The sequence below is a fragment of the Sinocyclocheilus rhinocerous genome, unplaced genomic scaffold (assembly GCF_001515625.1).
Source record: "Sinocyclocheilus rhinocerous isolate Xijiao unplaced genomic scaffold, SAMN03320098_v1.1 scaffold241, whole genome shotgun sequence".
Taxonomy (NCBI): Eukaryota; Metazoa; Chordata; class Actinopteri; order Cypriniformes; family Cyprinidae; genus Sinocyclocheilus; species Sinocyclocheilus rhinocerous.
In genome coordinates this window covers 575,505-594,003 of record NW_015659312.1, presented here as the reverse complement: position 1 = coordinate 594,003, position 18,499 = coordinate 575,505, and the positions used below count along the sequence as shown (strand labels likewise).

At 36.8% G+C, this 18,499-nt stretch overlaps 1 pseudogene; it reads left to right on the top strand.

The window, feature by feature from the left end:
- The first annotated feature begins 395 nt into the window (after positions 1-395).
- LOC107723571 (phospholipid-transporting ATPase ID-like) overlaps positions 396-18,499 on the top strand; it is a 35,931-nt pseudogene continuing 17,827 nt past the window's right edge.

Sequence of the window (18,499 nt, the reverse complement as noted above, 5' to 3'; positions counted from 1 at the left end):
GTCTAGATGTCTTCCGCAGTGCCTCCCTTTCTTACCCCCCCCCTCCTTGCCCTTAAGTATGAAACTGTCTGTTTATCAGGAGCCACTTTGGCTCTGAATCTTATTACTATATGGATATTTCATTGGTAGATGAGTCAGTATGGTCGCTGGCTCCTTGTGTCTTCTAACCCATACATGTTTTACAGCTCTGCAGTCTAAGTTGCCCTGGCAACCTCCTCAGTCAGTTCCTATTGGCCACATCCTCGACCAATAGAACGGCTTTCTGATTATGTCATATAAAAACAACGTCGTAGTTCTAATGGCGCTGCTTGACAGAGTCCGGTGACAGTGTTAGTATAACATGTCGTCAGCCTGGTGAAAAATCGATATTTCAGAGGTTTTTAGTTGAATGTCAATTAATATTTGCTTATGTAGGAGTTTAAAGCCACATTTATTTATTATACTTAAATATTACATGCATATCTGAAACGCAGAAAGTTACTCTAAATTAATGTCCAAAAACAATCCTTTAGTGTAGAAAATTCACGCAGTTTAAAAACATTTAGGAACTAGATTTGTGAAAGTGTTATCGAATCGCAACGAATGACCTCAACGACAATGCGGCAAATCAAAATTGAGAGGGAGTGAAGTGTATTTTACCGCCGCGTCTGTAATCTGATGTCTTCCACTCAGCACTCCGTCACTCGGCGCCGGTCTGCAGCTGCCGCGCGCGCGTTTCTCCGTCGCTCCGCTGGTGTGATGTACGACGGCTGTGTGCGCAGAGCTGTGTAAATGAAACGACGGTGGGACAACATGACTATCCCGAAAGACATCCCAGAGAAGTGGTTTCCAATCATTCTCCCTCTAAAAAGGACGAAAGAGGGATTAAGCAACTCAACAAAAATAAGAAAAGGAGCAGGTACCTTTACTGTGCGTTATAGCCTATGTCATATGTTTACCACAGATGATGTGATCTGAAATAAGTCTAGTTGGTGATTTCTATTATTCTAATATATGTGACATGATATTCATATTGGAATAGAGGTCATTTAAACATTCAGATAATAATGTCACATTTATTTATTTTTTATTATTTATTTAATGTTTCTTCTTCCTTCAACACTTCCCTGTGATGTAAATAAACAACTTTGTCTTCTTTCATAAATGTGCTTATTCATTCATTATTTTACTCTCATGATTCTTACAAAATCACACCAATGTCCAGTGACCGCTGTGTGTGTCCGTGTATGTCCCATGACCTTGTGGTCATAACCATCATGCTTTCCCTAGTCAGCATTCACAAATCACTCAGTTAATTAATTGCATCTCAATATATTTTTAAATGTAAAACAGTCTGTATAGTCAGTCTTTAGAAGGTCTTGTTATTGATGTTATTGAGATGATTGCATAACCTCATTTCTACATTGAAAGTTAATGTCTTTTAAGATCTGTCACACTGTATATCTCACAATATTCAACTAACCGAGTTAGAATCTCTTTCTCATCTGCATTTTTCCAATGAATCAGCAGTTTATTTCACAGTGTTAAATGAGTGATCTGTGTGAACTGCTTATCAACATGAGGTCCAATTTTGCACCGTTTTAAATGTAATTTATGTAATGAACACAGCCTGCAACATTTTCACTCACTGTCATGTTTTGTTTTTGCAAAACAGTTTGTATTTTTCACTAAATGTTGTTGTAAGTTTTTGTTGGTGAAAGTAAGTAACTTGATGCTGTTCTGGTTTGTAAAGGTGTTGAGCTGGACCTCTCAGATTCTGTAAAGCCAGACCGCAACTGAACAAGAATTGCTGTTTGATTGGGGATCAACTTTATGTGCTTTTTTTTTTTCTTTTGTGAGGTCTTGGGGATTTTTACACTCAGTGGCCTCAATATATGTGTAGCCGTTTCAGTTTATTATGTGGAGTCATTTGTTCCACATTTCTGTGATTCTTACCTGTACAACAGGCTGGAAATCATAGTGAGATTATTGATTTTACCTCTTCGACTTTCATATTTATGTCTCACTTTCCTTATGACGAGATAAGTTAAGATGTCTGTCATATATCGCAGTGTCTGTCACAGCATAGATGCTCTCATTATCAGTCACTTTAGAGATAGAGCCATCTAAAAATGACCAGAATGATTCAGGCAACAACAGTGGTGGCTGCCATGTGTAAAGGTATCAAGGTTTCATTTCAAACCAAGAAGATTCCCACAAAATCACCTTTTCTGTCTTATACTTGTCAAACATTTCAAATGTGATTAGACGTTGTGTTACTTATTAAGTATAGTAACTGACCTTAAGTTGACCCTTAAGGCCAAGAAATATCCAGTGGACAAGTCGCAGAAAGAAATTCATTCTTGTAGTTGACTTTTAACTTTAGGTAGGAATAGTTAGTGTCTTAGTAACACTGTTCCTGGCCTTTTCAGTGGTTGATTTCTTAACACTGGGCTTGTTAAAGTGAATGTCTCTTCTGACGCAGTCTATTGTGACAAAGTGGTGATCATCTGCATACTTGACTATCATATCTCTGTGCATTTAACATTGCCATTATTATCATTACTTCCAGTTAGAGTTAGTTAGATTTTAAAGGTATATAGGATATAAGTGTGGAAGATAAGTTAACATATCTGTAGATCATATGCTATCAGAATGGATAAGGCAGAGTTAGGTATAAGTGACTTCTGAATGTATTGGATATTTATTTTAATGAAAGAAATATCCTGCAGAATCAAGGGTTTAAATGGGGAATTCCCCACTGGCAAGATGGGCTTTTAATAAAACCAGGGTGCAGTAAAAATGTTAAAATTTACTAGAGAAAGGGTTGTGACTTTAGCTGAAAAATAAGCAGGGATATCTGGGTAAAGGTAAAACATAGAAAGAATACTAATATAATTTTCACTCATATTGATTGGTTTATGTTCATATACTACTGTCATTGTAACAATATAAAGCTGGTTGAAAATCAGCAGACTTCAAATTATGTTTAAAAATAAATTAGCAAAACATTTTCAGTTAACTAGAAGTACTTATAATGCACACTTTAATTCACAGTTTTATGGTATACTCAGTGTTTTTAATTATTTATTTAGTACAATGTTACAAGTGCTTTCTTTGTGGTTACACACACACACATCTAAAATAGCCTTTATGGAACATATTTTTGCCGCACTGAATGTGTTGCAGTCAGTAGGTGTTATGTGAACCTCTGTAATTCCTTTACTCAGAGAGTCTGCTCTCTGCTATTTTACAGTCAGCTCTAATGTGGCGAAACCCCCTGAGTATTTGACGAACATACTTACTATATAAACTGTCATATTGGTGATGGATGGATTTGGTCAGTCCAGTAAAGAATACTGTAGGTTGGTGAGAGATGGCGAGTGTATTCCAGTATGGATAGATGAGTCAGCCAGCTGGGCATATGTAGGCACTTGGCAAAGAGTAGAAGGGATGGGGAAATGGGAGCAGACTGCAAGATAAGAGAGAGCAAAAGCAAGCAAATGATGCATAGAGACTGAGATGAAGTAAAAGGTCATGTGGAGGTCATGTGCTTTTTTTTTATCAAATTAACAAATGCTTCAAGATGCTCAGCATATGTTTTGGCATTACAGTGTGTTTATGCGGTTTAAGGACTACAGCGAGAATAAAAGTTACGCCTTCTTTCTTTGCGTGAACATTTGGGCGGCGTTATACAGACCTTCCTACATCGTGACGTAGACATGTGGGGGTGTGTTAGAACGAGCCGTTTTAGGTAGGCGTGGTTGACTCTTGACTTTTATAAAGAATATCTCTTTGGATTTGAGACTTTATATCTCATCATATGACCCCTTTAAGGAGAATGGGAGAGAAGTAAGAATTAAAAGCAGTAAATTAAAAGAACTCTTTAGGCAAATGCAACCGTTTAAATTAATACATTAGTGAGTATTTGGCCTAAGCAGTAAATTAAAAGAACTCTTTAGGCAAATGCAACCGTTTAAATTAATACATTAGTGAGTATTTGGCCTCTGTTAAGGATGGAGTCATGTGTTTGGCTCGTGTTCTGGCTGTTCCTCTGCTGTGTGTGCAAAAAGGTTGGAGTACAGTAGCAATTAGCTCACCCACTTAGAGGCTAAATTGAGCCAGTGGCTTGTCTCTTTTAGACATTAAATTAGACAAATGCTTTGAAATAGTGGAGACAACAGGACCTTCAATGGTGCTTTAGTGCTACTTTGACACTTTGATTAAATGTGTGATGTTTTTGAGACCTGTCTGAAAGATTCTCTTTGAAAGCAATTGATTGTGTTCTTTTATATCGCCAGGCAAAGCTGGTGTTAACTTGAAAACAATCTATATTAAAGGCAGAGTAAGGGATTTCTGGTAGCCAATGTTGATATTTGAAATCACCAAAACAAACACGCCCCTACCCCAAAAGGGTCTTGCCCCTATTTTGATAGCTCCGCCCCACATATACGTACGCAACCCAGGCAACGATTAGTTCTGTGAAACAAAGCAAAACCAATGTTACACCGTGTCTACGGACGTGAGCGGCGCGGCAAGGAAACTGCTGCCGGGTTTTATTTATGACGTGCTGACACAAATTTCAAATGGTTTTCAACGGTCGTTTGATCGCGTCCAGTGTAGGCAGACTTTAGCTGTTGTAGACACGGTGTTACTCACCTATTGAGAAGAAACAAAGCAACCTCGACGTCCGATCGCAGGCCTCCGCTCCTTGAGTTCTCTCCAGCGCTGGAAAGCTGATCCAATATTTACACGGGTCCTACTTCTTTGCCTTATCGTTCCGCAGACGTTTTCCTCTTTTGTTTTTTATCCGCCATCTCTAGCTTTCTGTCGCTCGGCTCGGCTAATGTCCATCACATACACTGAAAGCTCTCTCCTCCACATCACGAGTAGACACGCCCCTTATTGCTGATTGGCTACAAGTTTGTTTTGCGATTCGGCCCGAATCAGTTTTCTAAAGTGTTTTTGAAAAATCACTTACTCTGCCTTTAACTTAATAGAATATTATTATACTAAGTTATTTGAACTTTTATTTCTCTCACATCAAGGTTTATTCTCATTTTTCATTCTTCACACTTCAGGGTTGTTATAAAATTTGTATAAAAAATTTTATAACGTGTGCCAGTTTCTTTATACTTTTTGTATTCCTGTTAGATTCATATGGTTTTGAAAGACCATTTATATAATTTTTCAAGAAAAAACTCATGTTGTATAACCAGAAATTTATGTGAGTGTCTTATTTTAATCATATTCTTTAAAAAAAAAAAAAAAGCTTTACATTTTTAAATATCTTTTTCAAGTTCTTTTTTTTTTACAAATATCATAAATTATTCATTATTATACTGTTATGTTTTGAGGGTTGTATCGCATAACATTTTAAAACCTTAACTAACCTTTCCTTCTCACTACTGCTACTGCTTCAAGTCAGCCGCCGATCGGTTTGCGCGGCGCCGCATGAAGTCGAACGCACCTAATGGCTGCTGGAAATTCAGCTTTGCCATCACCAGAATAAAACAGAAATAAAAATATTAAAATAGAAATCTTTTTCTATAAAATAGTTCTTTTAAATTGTAATAATATTTAGCAATATTCAAGATTTTACTGTATTTTTCATCAAATACATGCAACTTTGGTGAGCATAAGAGACTTAGGCCTATGCCAAAATACTTTGATTTTTATTTAGAAAAAAAAACTCTCATGTCAGTCACAACAAAGCTTCGCATGACTTTCAGAATAGTCCATCAATGCACCACTAGCTACAACAAGACATGTATTGCGTCACTGCACATCCATAACTTGCTTGTCTGTTTGAATTTGCACAGATTTGTGAGCTAGCATAGCGGATGTCCTTGGCAGTAGTGCTGAATCACAACAACAACCACTCCTTCTCTGTCAACGAGACTGTTTTTGAAAAATGTTGTACAAGCAGTGTTTCACTGCAGCTCTCGCTTGTCCTTGGCTGTATTAGTAAGGGCGCTGTGTTAAAAGTGCTTAATGGCCCAGTTTGCTGAGGTGCTCTCCGGATGGAACCAGACCCACCAACGGCCAAAGCTATTATGTCATCGGCAGCCAATAGGCAGGTAATGCACTCTCAGACTCTGGCAGCAGCAGTGTGATTTTCCATCAGGACTGATAACAGAGAGTACAACAGATAGCCACAAGCAGGGGAAAAGAAAGATGTGACCTTGAGGAAGAGAGGAGTAAATGAAAGCATAGAGGATGAGTACAGAATGAGAGAGTGATGGGGTAAGGATGGCTGAGAGCAGACATACAGATTTAGGGAAGATGTAGTGAGTTGAATAAAGGCTGAGTCAGTCTTCATTAGGGCCTGAGCACCACTGGTGCGAGGACCCTCTTGGAATTGCTCTGTTTATTTTTCTTCTTCTTCTTCTCCAAAGTGAATCGCATTTTTGAGGGCCATAAACAATGCTCGAAAACTGCAAAACTTTGCACACACATCAGAACTGGTGAAAATTTACATCTGATAATGGGTTTCAGAATTGGGCATGTCAAAATGGCTTGATAGCGCTACAAAATTTCAACGAAACAACCCTCCCACTACATTTCACACTATATGTAATGTCCCAGTACCTACAAAAAAAGTATCTTGGAGCGAAGTCCTAAATGCGACTAGAAGTAAGCCATTTTGAATTTCCTCTACAATTTGTGCAGTTTTTGTAATTTTCAGACCTCATATTTTAACAAATTCCTCCTACAGTTTTTATCGGATCATCTTCAAATTTGGTGAGTGTAATCATAAGGCATTTGCCATGCTAAATTGCGAAGATCTTGAGTTTTCGTTGAAGGACTTGTCCCTGGTAGCCTGACAAATGTTTTGCCGTGAAACAGGAAGTTGCTGTAACTCCGGCAAACAATATCCAGTCTGCCCCAAACTTCACACATTTGATAGGAGTTCTGTCCTGAACACATGTCCATGCCCATATTCAGTTATAGTCATAGCGCCACCTGCTGGCAACAGGAAGTGACATGTTTAACACTGTTATGGACTCCTAGAAACATATTAAAAAGCATCAGTAAGTGTTAAATAGGCTAGCAACATACTAGAAACATTTTAAAACATGCTAGCAACACTTAGCTAAGTGCTAAAGCATGCTATTAATACAATGAAACAGGATGTTGCTGTAACTCAGGCATGCAATGTCCTGAACACATCTAAATGCCAATATTCAGTTATAGTCATAGCACCACCTACTGTCAACAGGAAGTGACAGTACTATTAGCAACACACTAAAATAAGCCATTGAGCGCTAAACATGCTAGAAATATGCTCAAACATGCTAGCAACACTTACTAAGTGCTAAAGCATGCTATCAATGCCTTAAAACAGGAAGTTGTTGTAACTCATTGTCCAATCTGCCCCAAATTTCACATACCGTATTGGCCCGAATATAAGACGACCCTGATTATAAGACGACCTCCCTTTTTCCAGATGTACCTTTTGGAAAAAGGCTTTTTAAAAACCTAATCTTGTTTTTTCTCAGTAAAACACATTTTGTCTTCAATTATTTTCATATTGCATATTTTTCCTATTTTCATTTTTGTTTTGAAAGTATGGTAAAAACTGGTAAAATGTACCAACAATCACATTTAAAAAAAATACAACTTTTGATATACCATTAAAAAAAAAAAAACAGGTAGCCCATCTGAATGAGGACATTTAGGCTATCCATCTAATAGTAGCCTACCAAAATCTTATTAACAGTAGAAGTAGAGTTGGTCCCATCAGGCTAACGTGACAGTCACGACTCATGCAGCTGTAAGCTTTTCTTTTTCTTTTGTTTTTACTCGAGATCTTTACAACACGCATTACATTACGTATTTCATGGCACACTCGTTTTATACGTATTTGGCGCCACCTATTGTTGTGGGTGTATTATTGACATGTCAAAGTCTAGACCCTGAATATAAGACGACCGCGTTTTTTCAGATGTATTTCCAAGAAAAAAACAGCGTCTTATATTCGGGACATTACGGTATTTGATAAGAGTCCTGGCCTGAAGACATCTAAAGGCTAATATTCAGTTATAATCATAGCACCACCTGTTGGCAACAGGATATGTCATGTTTTACACTAAAACATGCAGTGTCCAATCTAAGTCCAATTTACACTAACTCAAACATACCATGTTTGATCTGCACCAAACTTTATATGTTTGATAAAAGTCCTGGCCTGAAGACATCTAAATGCCAATATTCAGTTATAGTCATAGCACCACCAGCTGGCAGCAGGAAGTTTGGCACATATAAATGACTTATTCCTTCTATATTTACCACTTTAAATGCATGTTACCCACCGTTCACTGTTTTCTTAAGGCCACCGGGGTGGAGGTGGTTCCGGGTGCGAGGGCCCTTTCAACGCTGCTTGCAGCTTTAATTGTTATTTATGTTTGTATATGATACTACCATAGATGACTTTCTGATGTACAGTGTTAAGGACATCAAAATGCTACATTTTTAGGATCATGATCTTGAAATAGCAGTTTTATTTGAAAATTTCTTTGAGTATACAAGAAATAGTGCGACCTGTGTCAACAATGACAACTAGGAGGTAAAGTTGCTTCAGTCAATTGAGAGTGAGAGCGTTTTCTGAACACTAACACTTCAAGGACTGATCCTTCAACTCATATAAAATATGGAAAACTAGTATACAAAACCACTTGACATTAGGTTAAACTCTCAGATAAATCTAGAAATATTCCAAACATTGTATCCTGTTTCACAGGGGGAAAAAAATGAATGGTGAATTTAGAGACTACAGGTATCATATATTATCATTGGAACACAATGTTCTTTATTGGTGAGCAACATTCACAAGGATTGCATAACTCAGAAACAATGCATTCACAAGCAAAAGATCAAACTTAAGCTGATATAAACTTACAGTATGACTCATTTCTAAGCTACCAGTAGAGATGCAAAATTTATAAGTGTTACAAATGCTGAGAATAAAAGTGTTAAGGCCCATTCTTACCAAGACTGCTAAATAAAAAGATAACTGTATCAATAGCTATATTAGCTCCACACTAACGCACAATAATGTTCTGTTTATGTTATTTTATTTTTTTCAGTCTGCAGCTTTAAATTCTCTGGCTTTATAACGTTTGGTAAATTCTGATTGCCTGTCAATGTTTTTATCATTCAACAGCTCGAAAGATTGTTTGAAAGTGATTCCAATGAAAATGTTCCTCTGTCATTATCATTATAGTTGTGGTATGACTTTCCTATTCTCATAGAATTACAATGATTATTGATACATGGTGCATTATTGACCTAAATGCCCCTAGAAATGGTACCTAAATTTACTCACCTTCGTGTCATTCCAAACCTGCATGATTTGCTTTTCTCTGTGGAACACAAATTAAGATTTTGAACAGCATTGAGGTCCAAACAACATTCCAGTGACTTTCATTGTTTGGACCAACAACAAAAAAACTGGCATTTTTCAAAATACCAACTTTTGTGTTCTGCAGTTATACATGTTTGAAATTACATGATGGTGAGAAAATGATGACAGAATTTTCTATCACTTTAAGGGTACATATTAGTAGCCTGACCTACTTAGCTTCATACAGTTTAGAATACAAAGGTGTACTTTTAAGGGTACTGCCCCAGTGACAGGCAAAATTTTTGCTGATGTTTTTTTTTTTTTTTTGTGGCAGCTTAAAGTGCTTGCTTTAGTTTGTAGCTGTGTGCTGGCTATGTGGGCAGTGCATATAAATCGGCCATTATAGTGGCGAAATATGAGAGAGCCAAGCTGTCTTAACACAGGAAACCACAGGCAGAGAGAGTCTCGGTGATTAAGCAGATGACCAGAGCAGGTGTGAAGGTCTCGGTGCAGGAGGAAATAGACTACAGACTGGCTATATTCGCGTGCATGGGTTTATGGGTTTGACCTTTTGATGCATGTGTAAATGGTGCAGATGCAGTTCTCGGCCATTCATCAGACCTGTTTTTTCTCACTTCTGAGCAGGGAGTAATGAGGTTAGTCTTTTTTATTTTCGTAGAAGATTCTCATCAATTTTATAGTAGCACAGAGTGAAATCAGCCCAACCAAATGCTTTAACTTACTCTTTATCTGTATGAGCCTCTTGCAAACTACCACAGTGAAAGGTTATGTTGAGGGTGAGGAAGAGATGAGAGATAAGAGTGAGTTTCAGTTGCTTTTTTCTTTCAGAGGAGAGATTTGATTGAGATATTTTGCTCAACACTTCCTTGGTCCATCAGCTAGACCAGTACTAACCAACAAAATCTAGAGTGTTTGGAAATTCATGCTGGTCTAAGATCTTTCCAGCAGGGTAGAACAGAGAAACCTGTCTCCTCCACAAAGATGCAGTGAGTCAGCCATGGATAATATAATATGATGATACACACACACACACGCACACTCACATACAGACAGGCTGTCAAATGGAATGGCCATTACCCAGCACAAAAAAACTGTGCAGCTGTGAGCACAGGATGTGACAGATACATAGCAAAGTGAATCCAACAGAGCCATTTTCTGCAATTTCTGTCAAAAGACGAGAGACCCAAAAGAAAGAGCTTTTCTCTGATACAAGCTGGTGTGTTTATTTACTACTTTGTGTGTTTTTGTGTCTTATGTGTCAGTCTGGCTGGAAACACTGCGGTGTTAAGAGCTTTGTGTGAGCTTGGAACTGTGAGTCTCGTTTTCAACAGAAGTGAAAACAACAGGTTTATGACTGTATGCTAACCACAGTCTGTAATGCAGAAATTAATCTGTCACACTACAATTAGCCATGACTTCCTTCTTCTTTGTTGTGTTGCACTCGACTTAGCAACTACAGCTCTGTCTCATTTGATTAAAGCTGGTGTTTAGCACTGACATGTCCCTCTGATTGTATAGTTTGTTTCATGGGGAACTGAAAGTTACTGTATTCCACTGTTACTGCATGATATATGCAGGTGCGTGACTTGTGCGCTCAGCTAATGCAAACTTTTTTCACAGCAAACATAAAGCATATTTTGCATGTGCTGCTTGTGCACGGCTTCCTGTTTCTTTTTTCTCTAGGGTTATCGTACATTGCAATGACTAATAAAAGAACAGTTTATTAGTCTGCACAACAGAACAGTGTGTTTATTGTAAGCCAGTAAGCAAGTCTTCTGACTGAACATACAAAAGCCCCATGTTGTATGTTTGAGTTGATTATTTTTCGGTTTTCTATTTCTATTCCAGTAGTGTTTAAGCATTTCAGAAGCTTCAGTGGACGGTGCCATAAAGGGATAGTTCACCTAAAAGTGGTTATTCTGTCGTCATTTACTTAGCGTCATGTCATTCCACACCTGACAGTTTTTAAACAGAAAAAAAGTGAAGACTCATTTGTAATGGTCTATCGCTGGCATCAAAATTATTTTTATATTTTATATATTTCAGGCCATTTTTACATCTCAGAGTTTGTTTTCTTCACAGAGGAGGAAAGGAGAGTCCGGGCAAACGATAGAGAGTACAATGAGAAGTTCCAGTATGCTGTAAGTCACACATATAACGTCATACATCATACATTTACTTATAAAGTAAGTGTAGTTTTCTTCTGTCTCTCCTTCACCTCTCCCCATCATCTCTTTCACTGTCCACAGAGCAACTGCATCATGACCTCAAAGTACAACATCATTACCTTCCTTCCAGTCAACTTGTTTGAGCAGTTCCAGGAAGTTGCCAATACCTACTTCCTGTTTCTCCTCATACTGCAGGTATATACTCCGAATTAATTCTTACTTCAAATGATTTTTACAAGTGTAGAGAAAAAAACAAGTTATTTTGTAAACATCAAATCATGGCTGTGACCATGACAATATTCATCCTGGCCTAAAGGTTGCAGTTAGCGAGAACATGCATGCCACAATCATTTTGACAGATTGTTTGAACGTGTTCACATGAATTACTAAGACTAGTTGGTGCATTAGTATGTTATACAAGTGGCTTTAAAAATGTGTGTAATCGTGTGTATGTTTTTGTCTCAGTTGATTCCACAGATTTCCTCATTATCCTGGTTCACTACCATCGTGCCTTTAGTGCTGGTGCTGAGCATCACTGCAGTCAAAGATGCCACCGATGACTATGTGAGTCTCACACACACACATTCTGTAACTTACTGTAACTGCCAAACTCCTCTACACACATAAATATGGTTATACTTATAGTGACCTATCACACCACAACTGCCACACGAAAAAACAGTCAGACACACACGTCACACACATCTCTGTTCATCTCACAGTTTCGTCACAAGAGTGACAACCAGGTGAATAACCGTCAGTCTCAGGTCCTCATCGGTGGCATGTGAGTCTCATATTAAAATACACACTTCCTTTTACATTCTGTTTGCAAAAAAACATCTGCTGTTTACAAGAAATATAAATGTGTCTGAGCTGTTGCTTGCAAGATAGTGAATGTTCATGACATAAAAGCATATATATATATATATATATATATTTAAAATGAATATGTAATATACATTTTAATTGTAATTTGTAAATTAATATTACATTTATTTATAAAAAAAAAAATATATACACTTTAGAGCACTTTTTAATCATCGTATAGCAATTTTCCAAGAATCTCAAAGCATTAATAAGTATCCTATACTTTTTTTTTTTTCACTTTCTCAGTCTTCAGAAGGAGAAATGGATGAATGTCAGAGTGGGTGACATCATCAAACTGGAGAACAATCAGTTTGTGGCAGTGAGTTTTCCTCTGTAGTCCTTCATGACATTAATGAATTAATTAAACATGGTTTAATAAAATAAAAAGACACTTTACTAGCTCAGCAGTCACAGACATTACTTGCAGTAATTCACGGTCATGTACGCACCAATCTCTGATGCATTTGCTCTTGAATACTGCACTGTGAAATTGATCCAGTAGCCAAGGTCTTATTCGATGATTATGCCTCTGGTTACTCTGTCTCTCAAGGATAAACAGCAGCTTAGGTGTCTCTAGTCTGTATACCAGTGTTATTTTAATATTATTTAGATACTATTATAGTTTTTCTTAATATTTTGAATAGCTTTTCTTTTTGTACTTTCAGATTTCATTAAAATGTTAATTTTGGTTACATTTTTAGTAATTTTGCTGTGCTTTTATACTTTTTATTAGTTTTTGTCTTTTAAAATATTACTATTTAAATCAATTTTTATTTCAGTTTTGGTTTTATTTATTTTATTTTCAGTTAGTAATTTTAGTCAGGGTGTCCGCGGGTCCTTAAAAAGTCTTAAAATGTCTTAAATAACGTTTTCCTAATATAAGGCCTTAAAAAGTCTTCAAATGTCTTAAATTCGGATTCGATGGGTCTTAATTATTTTTGGTCTCATTACCGCTAAAATATCTTAAGTCTGACGGACCTAATGACTTTACAATCATTGGACAGACCGAAGATTTTTTCTTCCCGCGGTAAATTACTGCGTCATCAGAGAGAATTGCAGTAAATTAGCAGAATACAGAATACAAGCTCGCGCTGAGGCTCACTCTGTTTGTCTCGAGACTTCAGAACAAATGAGCGTGACAGCACACATAAACTCAGAAGAAACACACTGAGGTAAAAATTCAAAATGTTTAGTTTATTCATAACATGATATAGTTAAATAACACCATGACAAGTGAGCTATTTTACTCAATATTCTCACGACGCAAAACAAACAAACTTTCAAAACACCTACAGAGTGTGTGCGCATTTAGAGTGCGCTCTGCCTGATCACTGCATGATTCAGTCTATTAAAATACATTCAGAATGATCACAAATTCAAGACATGGGGGCAGAAAATGTGTATATTTATACTCAAGTTCACACGGAAGAGTGCCTTTTTTTCTCCAAAAATTACCATACAAATGTGATATTGATTTTTTACAACAGTTCAATAAACTAGAAGTTTTATTAAGAGACTTACGTTTTAGACACCATATTGCCTGTTTTTGCACTATTTCGCCAACAAAAATAATTCCAAACAAAGCCACAGCGCTGTTTTGCGTCTCTGAGCAACAGTGTTTCCTTCCTGAATGAATCAACTGTTTAAATGATTCGGTTCAGTCGCAATGACTCACTTAACAGTGACTTACTGCCACCTACTGGCGGTTTTAATTTCACATTTAAAGTATCTTTTCATTTTTTAAATTATTTCAAATATCAGTATTCAATGTTTTATGTTTAATATATCAAAACATTATTTATGCATTTGTAACTGCAGGTTAAATGCATTCATGTTCTGCATTAAACAGTGTGTAAACACATCTAAATGCCACTTCAGATGCAGCTTAGGTCTGTATTGCAAAGATGAATTTTGTTGATACTGATTTCATTTGCTTGGTAACAGCCCAAATGTCTTATTCTTATTCACTGATTAAATGTAAGAATTTGACTCAAAAGATAATGCACACTTATAGAAAAATGGCTTTATAAAGGTAAAATGCCCATAAAAGGTAAAAATCTATTTAAACTTATCTGACCACCACACAGAATATGAAGAATATCAAAAACTTTAGGAGTCAGCTGTCCACGAAAGTCCTTAAGATACCAGCATGATAACACACTCAATCAGTTGAATGAATGACTCAATACTCACTCATTAAGTGACTTACCGCCACTTACTGGTAGTTCAGTTGAGAAGTTTGTTGAAAAGTATGCATTTTCCCCCTCAACATTTCTTATTTGTATATTCATAAATGCATTTAAAACATTAATCTCATAACATTATTTATTGCAGTTGTAATTATTGTTATTTGCAGTGTAAATTATTTAATCTGACTGGTAGCAGCCCTACAGTGTATATTTAATTTATTGATAAATTGTAATAATTTGACATGTAAGATGATGCATACATCTAAAAAGGTTAAAAATAGGCCTTTGTAAAGGTAAATATGCAGATTTAAGTATGTAAAAGCTGATAGAACACTGATGAAAATATTGCTTCAGAATAAATTGTTTACTCCACCAAAAATCTCAGTGATCCAGTTATTTTGCAGGGATATTTTGTATGGAATATTGTCTGCTGACATGAAAAGTTCACTGTATATCATAGTAATAAATACCATTTATTACAGCATTGATATTTTGTTTTCTTTTTAATTTATACACATTAATATATATATATACTTTTAATTGTTGTATAGTAATTTTCCAACAATCACAAAGCATTAATAAGTATCCTATACTTTTTTTTTTTTCACTTTCTCAGTCTTCAGAAGGAGAAATGGATGAATGTCAGAGTGGGTGACATCATCAAACTGGAGAACAATCAGTTTGTGGCAGTGAGTTTTCCTCTGTAGTCCTTCATGACATTAATGAATTAATTAAACATGGTTTAATAAAATAAAAAGACACTTTACTAGCTCAGCAGTCACAGACATTACTTGCAGTAATTCACGGTCATGTACGCACCAATCTCTGATGCATTTGCTCTTGAATACTGCACTGTGAAATTGATCCAGTAGCCAAGGTCTTATTCGATGATTATGCCTCTGGTTACTCTGTCTCTCAAGGATAAACAGCAGCTTAGGTGTCTCTAGTCTGTATACCAGTGTTATTTTAATATTATTTAGATACTATTATAGTTTTTCTTAATATTTTGAATAGCTTTTCTTTTTGTACTTTCAGATTTCATTAAAATGTTAATTTTGGTTACATTTTTAGTAATTTTGCTGTGCTTTTATACTTTTTATTAGTTTTTGTCTTTTAAAATATTACTATTTAAATCAATTTTTATTTCAGTTTTGGTTTTATTTATTTTATTTTCAGTTAGTAATTTTAGTCAGGGTGTCCGCGGGTCCTTAAAAAGTCTTAAAATTAAATTGTTTACTCCACCAAAAATCTCAGTGATGCAGTTATTTTGCGGGGATATTTTGTATGGAATATTGTCTGCTGACATGAAAAGTTCACTGTATATCATAGTAATAAATACCATTTATTACAGCATTGATATTTTGTTTTCTTTTTAATTTATACACATTAAATATTACATATATGTATGTAATAAAATGTGTATTTCCATTACAGGTTTAGGTCTTAAATTTCAAATAAGGTGGTATTAAAAAGGTCTTAAAAAGTCTTAAATTTAACTTGTTCAAGTCTGCAGAAACCCTGTTAGTGCTTCAACTTAAACTAAACAAAACTTCGTTTTTCACCCTTAATATTCATATTTTGTTTTATTTCAGCTTTATTTTAAGGAAAAATGTTAATAATAACACTGCTGTATACTGTATATGTGTTACAGGCTGACCTGCTCCTGTTGTCCAGCAGTGAACCACATGGCCTCTGTTACATTGAAACTGCAGAACTGGATGGGTATGCCTGTGTTTATTTCCTGAATTTGCTGTTTAACATGATTTAGTGATTCCAGTGCAGCTCAATACAATGTCGTTATTTTTCTGCCACAGCGAAACGAACATGAAGGTGCGTCAGTCTCTGTCTGTTACCTCAGAGCTGGGAGATCCTAATAACCTGGCCCAGTTTGATGGTATGTGATTTTGAACGCGCTCCAGTTAGATGTGAAAGTTAGCCAGAGTGGCCAATCTTGTGAACTGATAAATGAGAGAATATGTTTGTTTACAGTGTGTTTCAGATTTGCAGAAATTTATGGAACAAAAATAGAAAGGCAATAAAAAGGAATTGCGTATTTTCAGTGAAGGCACCCTAGTATGAATTTCACTTACTGACAACCACTGTTTATTTGCATATTTTAGTACAGATTCACTAAAGGAATTATGCAAAGTAGGTTACAGCACAAACTCGTCCAAAAAAAAAAAAAACGTGCTAAATACAATGAAATGTATAATTGAATAAAAGAAATGTATAATTAAATTAAATTATATATACAATTTTTGACATTTCTAAAAGAAAAATTACATAATTTAAGTATGCATGATAGAGTGCTATTCCAGCGCAGAATAACGTCAGAATAAATTCAATGATGGGCTAGTGAATAGATGCACTAAAAATGCAAAAGTGCAACACCTGTTTGACGCTACTATGAGTTAGTTTACTAAAGAGAGAGAGAACCAAAGATGCAGTCAAAGTGTGCGGAAAGTAATATATGTGGTGGACAGTTTCTCAGCAACATTACTTTAACACCCAACACAATATACTGCCACACACACATACACACACACCATCAAACCTGTGTCAGCACAGACCACCCACGCTTCCTGTTTTTAAAGAACAACAAAAAATTCCAAAGCTCACAAGTTGTACTGAGACCCAGGATGCTGAACAGTTGGTCATAACACATATTACATAAAATGGTACTGTTTTGATGTTTTCAATATGTGTGACCTCCTTTTTCCTCCTGTATCTCTCGTGCTGTGTATGTGCAGGAGAAGTGGTGTGTGAGCCTCCCAACAACAAGCTTGACCGTTTCTGCGGGACTCTGTATTGGAAAGACTGTAAATACCTCCTCAGCAACCAGAATATGCTGCTTCGCGGCTGTGTACTGCGCAACACAGAGAGCTGCTATGGCCTTGTTATTTTCGCAGGTTGGTGTGTGTGTGTTTGTGTGATTAGTTTTTAGTTTAACCTGTCATAATTATGATGGTGCACCTCAGGTCCTGACACCAAACTGATGCAGAACAGTGGACGGACCAAGTTCAAGCGGACCAGTATAGACAGACTGATGAATACACTGGTGCTGTGGGTGAGAAACTGTTTACAAACACACACTCGTTTACAAACCTCTGCTGAATTTCTGAAGATTTGGGTACTGAAATAAATAAACGGCATAAACTCTGCAAAGTAATGTTTGACTGTAAATAAATAGGCATACAATTCAAGATCTTAAAGGGGTCATATGATGCGATTTCAATTTTTCCTTTCTCTTTGGAGTGTTACAAGCTCTTGGTGCATAAAGAAGATCTGTAAAGTTGCAAAGACTAAAGTCTCAAATCCAAAGAGATATTCTTTATAAAAGTTAAGAGTCAGCCACACCTACCTAAATGGCTCGTTCTAACACGCCCCCACATGTCTACGTCACGATGTGGGAAGATTTGCATAACGCCGCCCAAATGTTCACGCAAAGAAAGAAGGCGTAACTTTTATTCTCGCTGTAGTATTGTTGTTGCCGCCGCCATGTCGTGAAGGCACTGTGTGATTCGTTGTGAAAGCGAAACTACTTTGTTTGGTCTTCCAAAAGAGGACGATATCTGCTTCGTCATGCCTGGAGCTGATCTGTGCTGGTCGCTGAGGAAATACTACACCTTTGCGCTGTGGATGCCGGATCGGCTTTCACCGTGGACGAAGCGGAGTCCAGCCCGGAGTCGTCACATGTCTTTCCAGACGCTCCTTCGTCGAAATCGCCGGCAGCGCCGTTCTCAAGCCCACCCGCCTCTGCTCACTCTAACCCTCCGGCCGTTCCTCATGCTAGCCCCCGGCCTCTGCTCACTGTAGGCCACCACCGTTCGCTCTAGGCCGCCGTGTGTGACGCTGTTTCGTTGTGAAAGCGCGAAACTACTTTGTTTGGCCTTCCAAAAATGGACACGACTAGAAATCAGTGGTTAAGT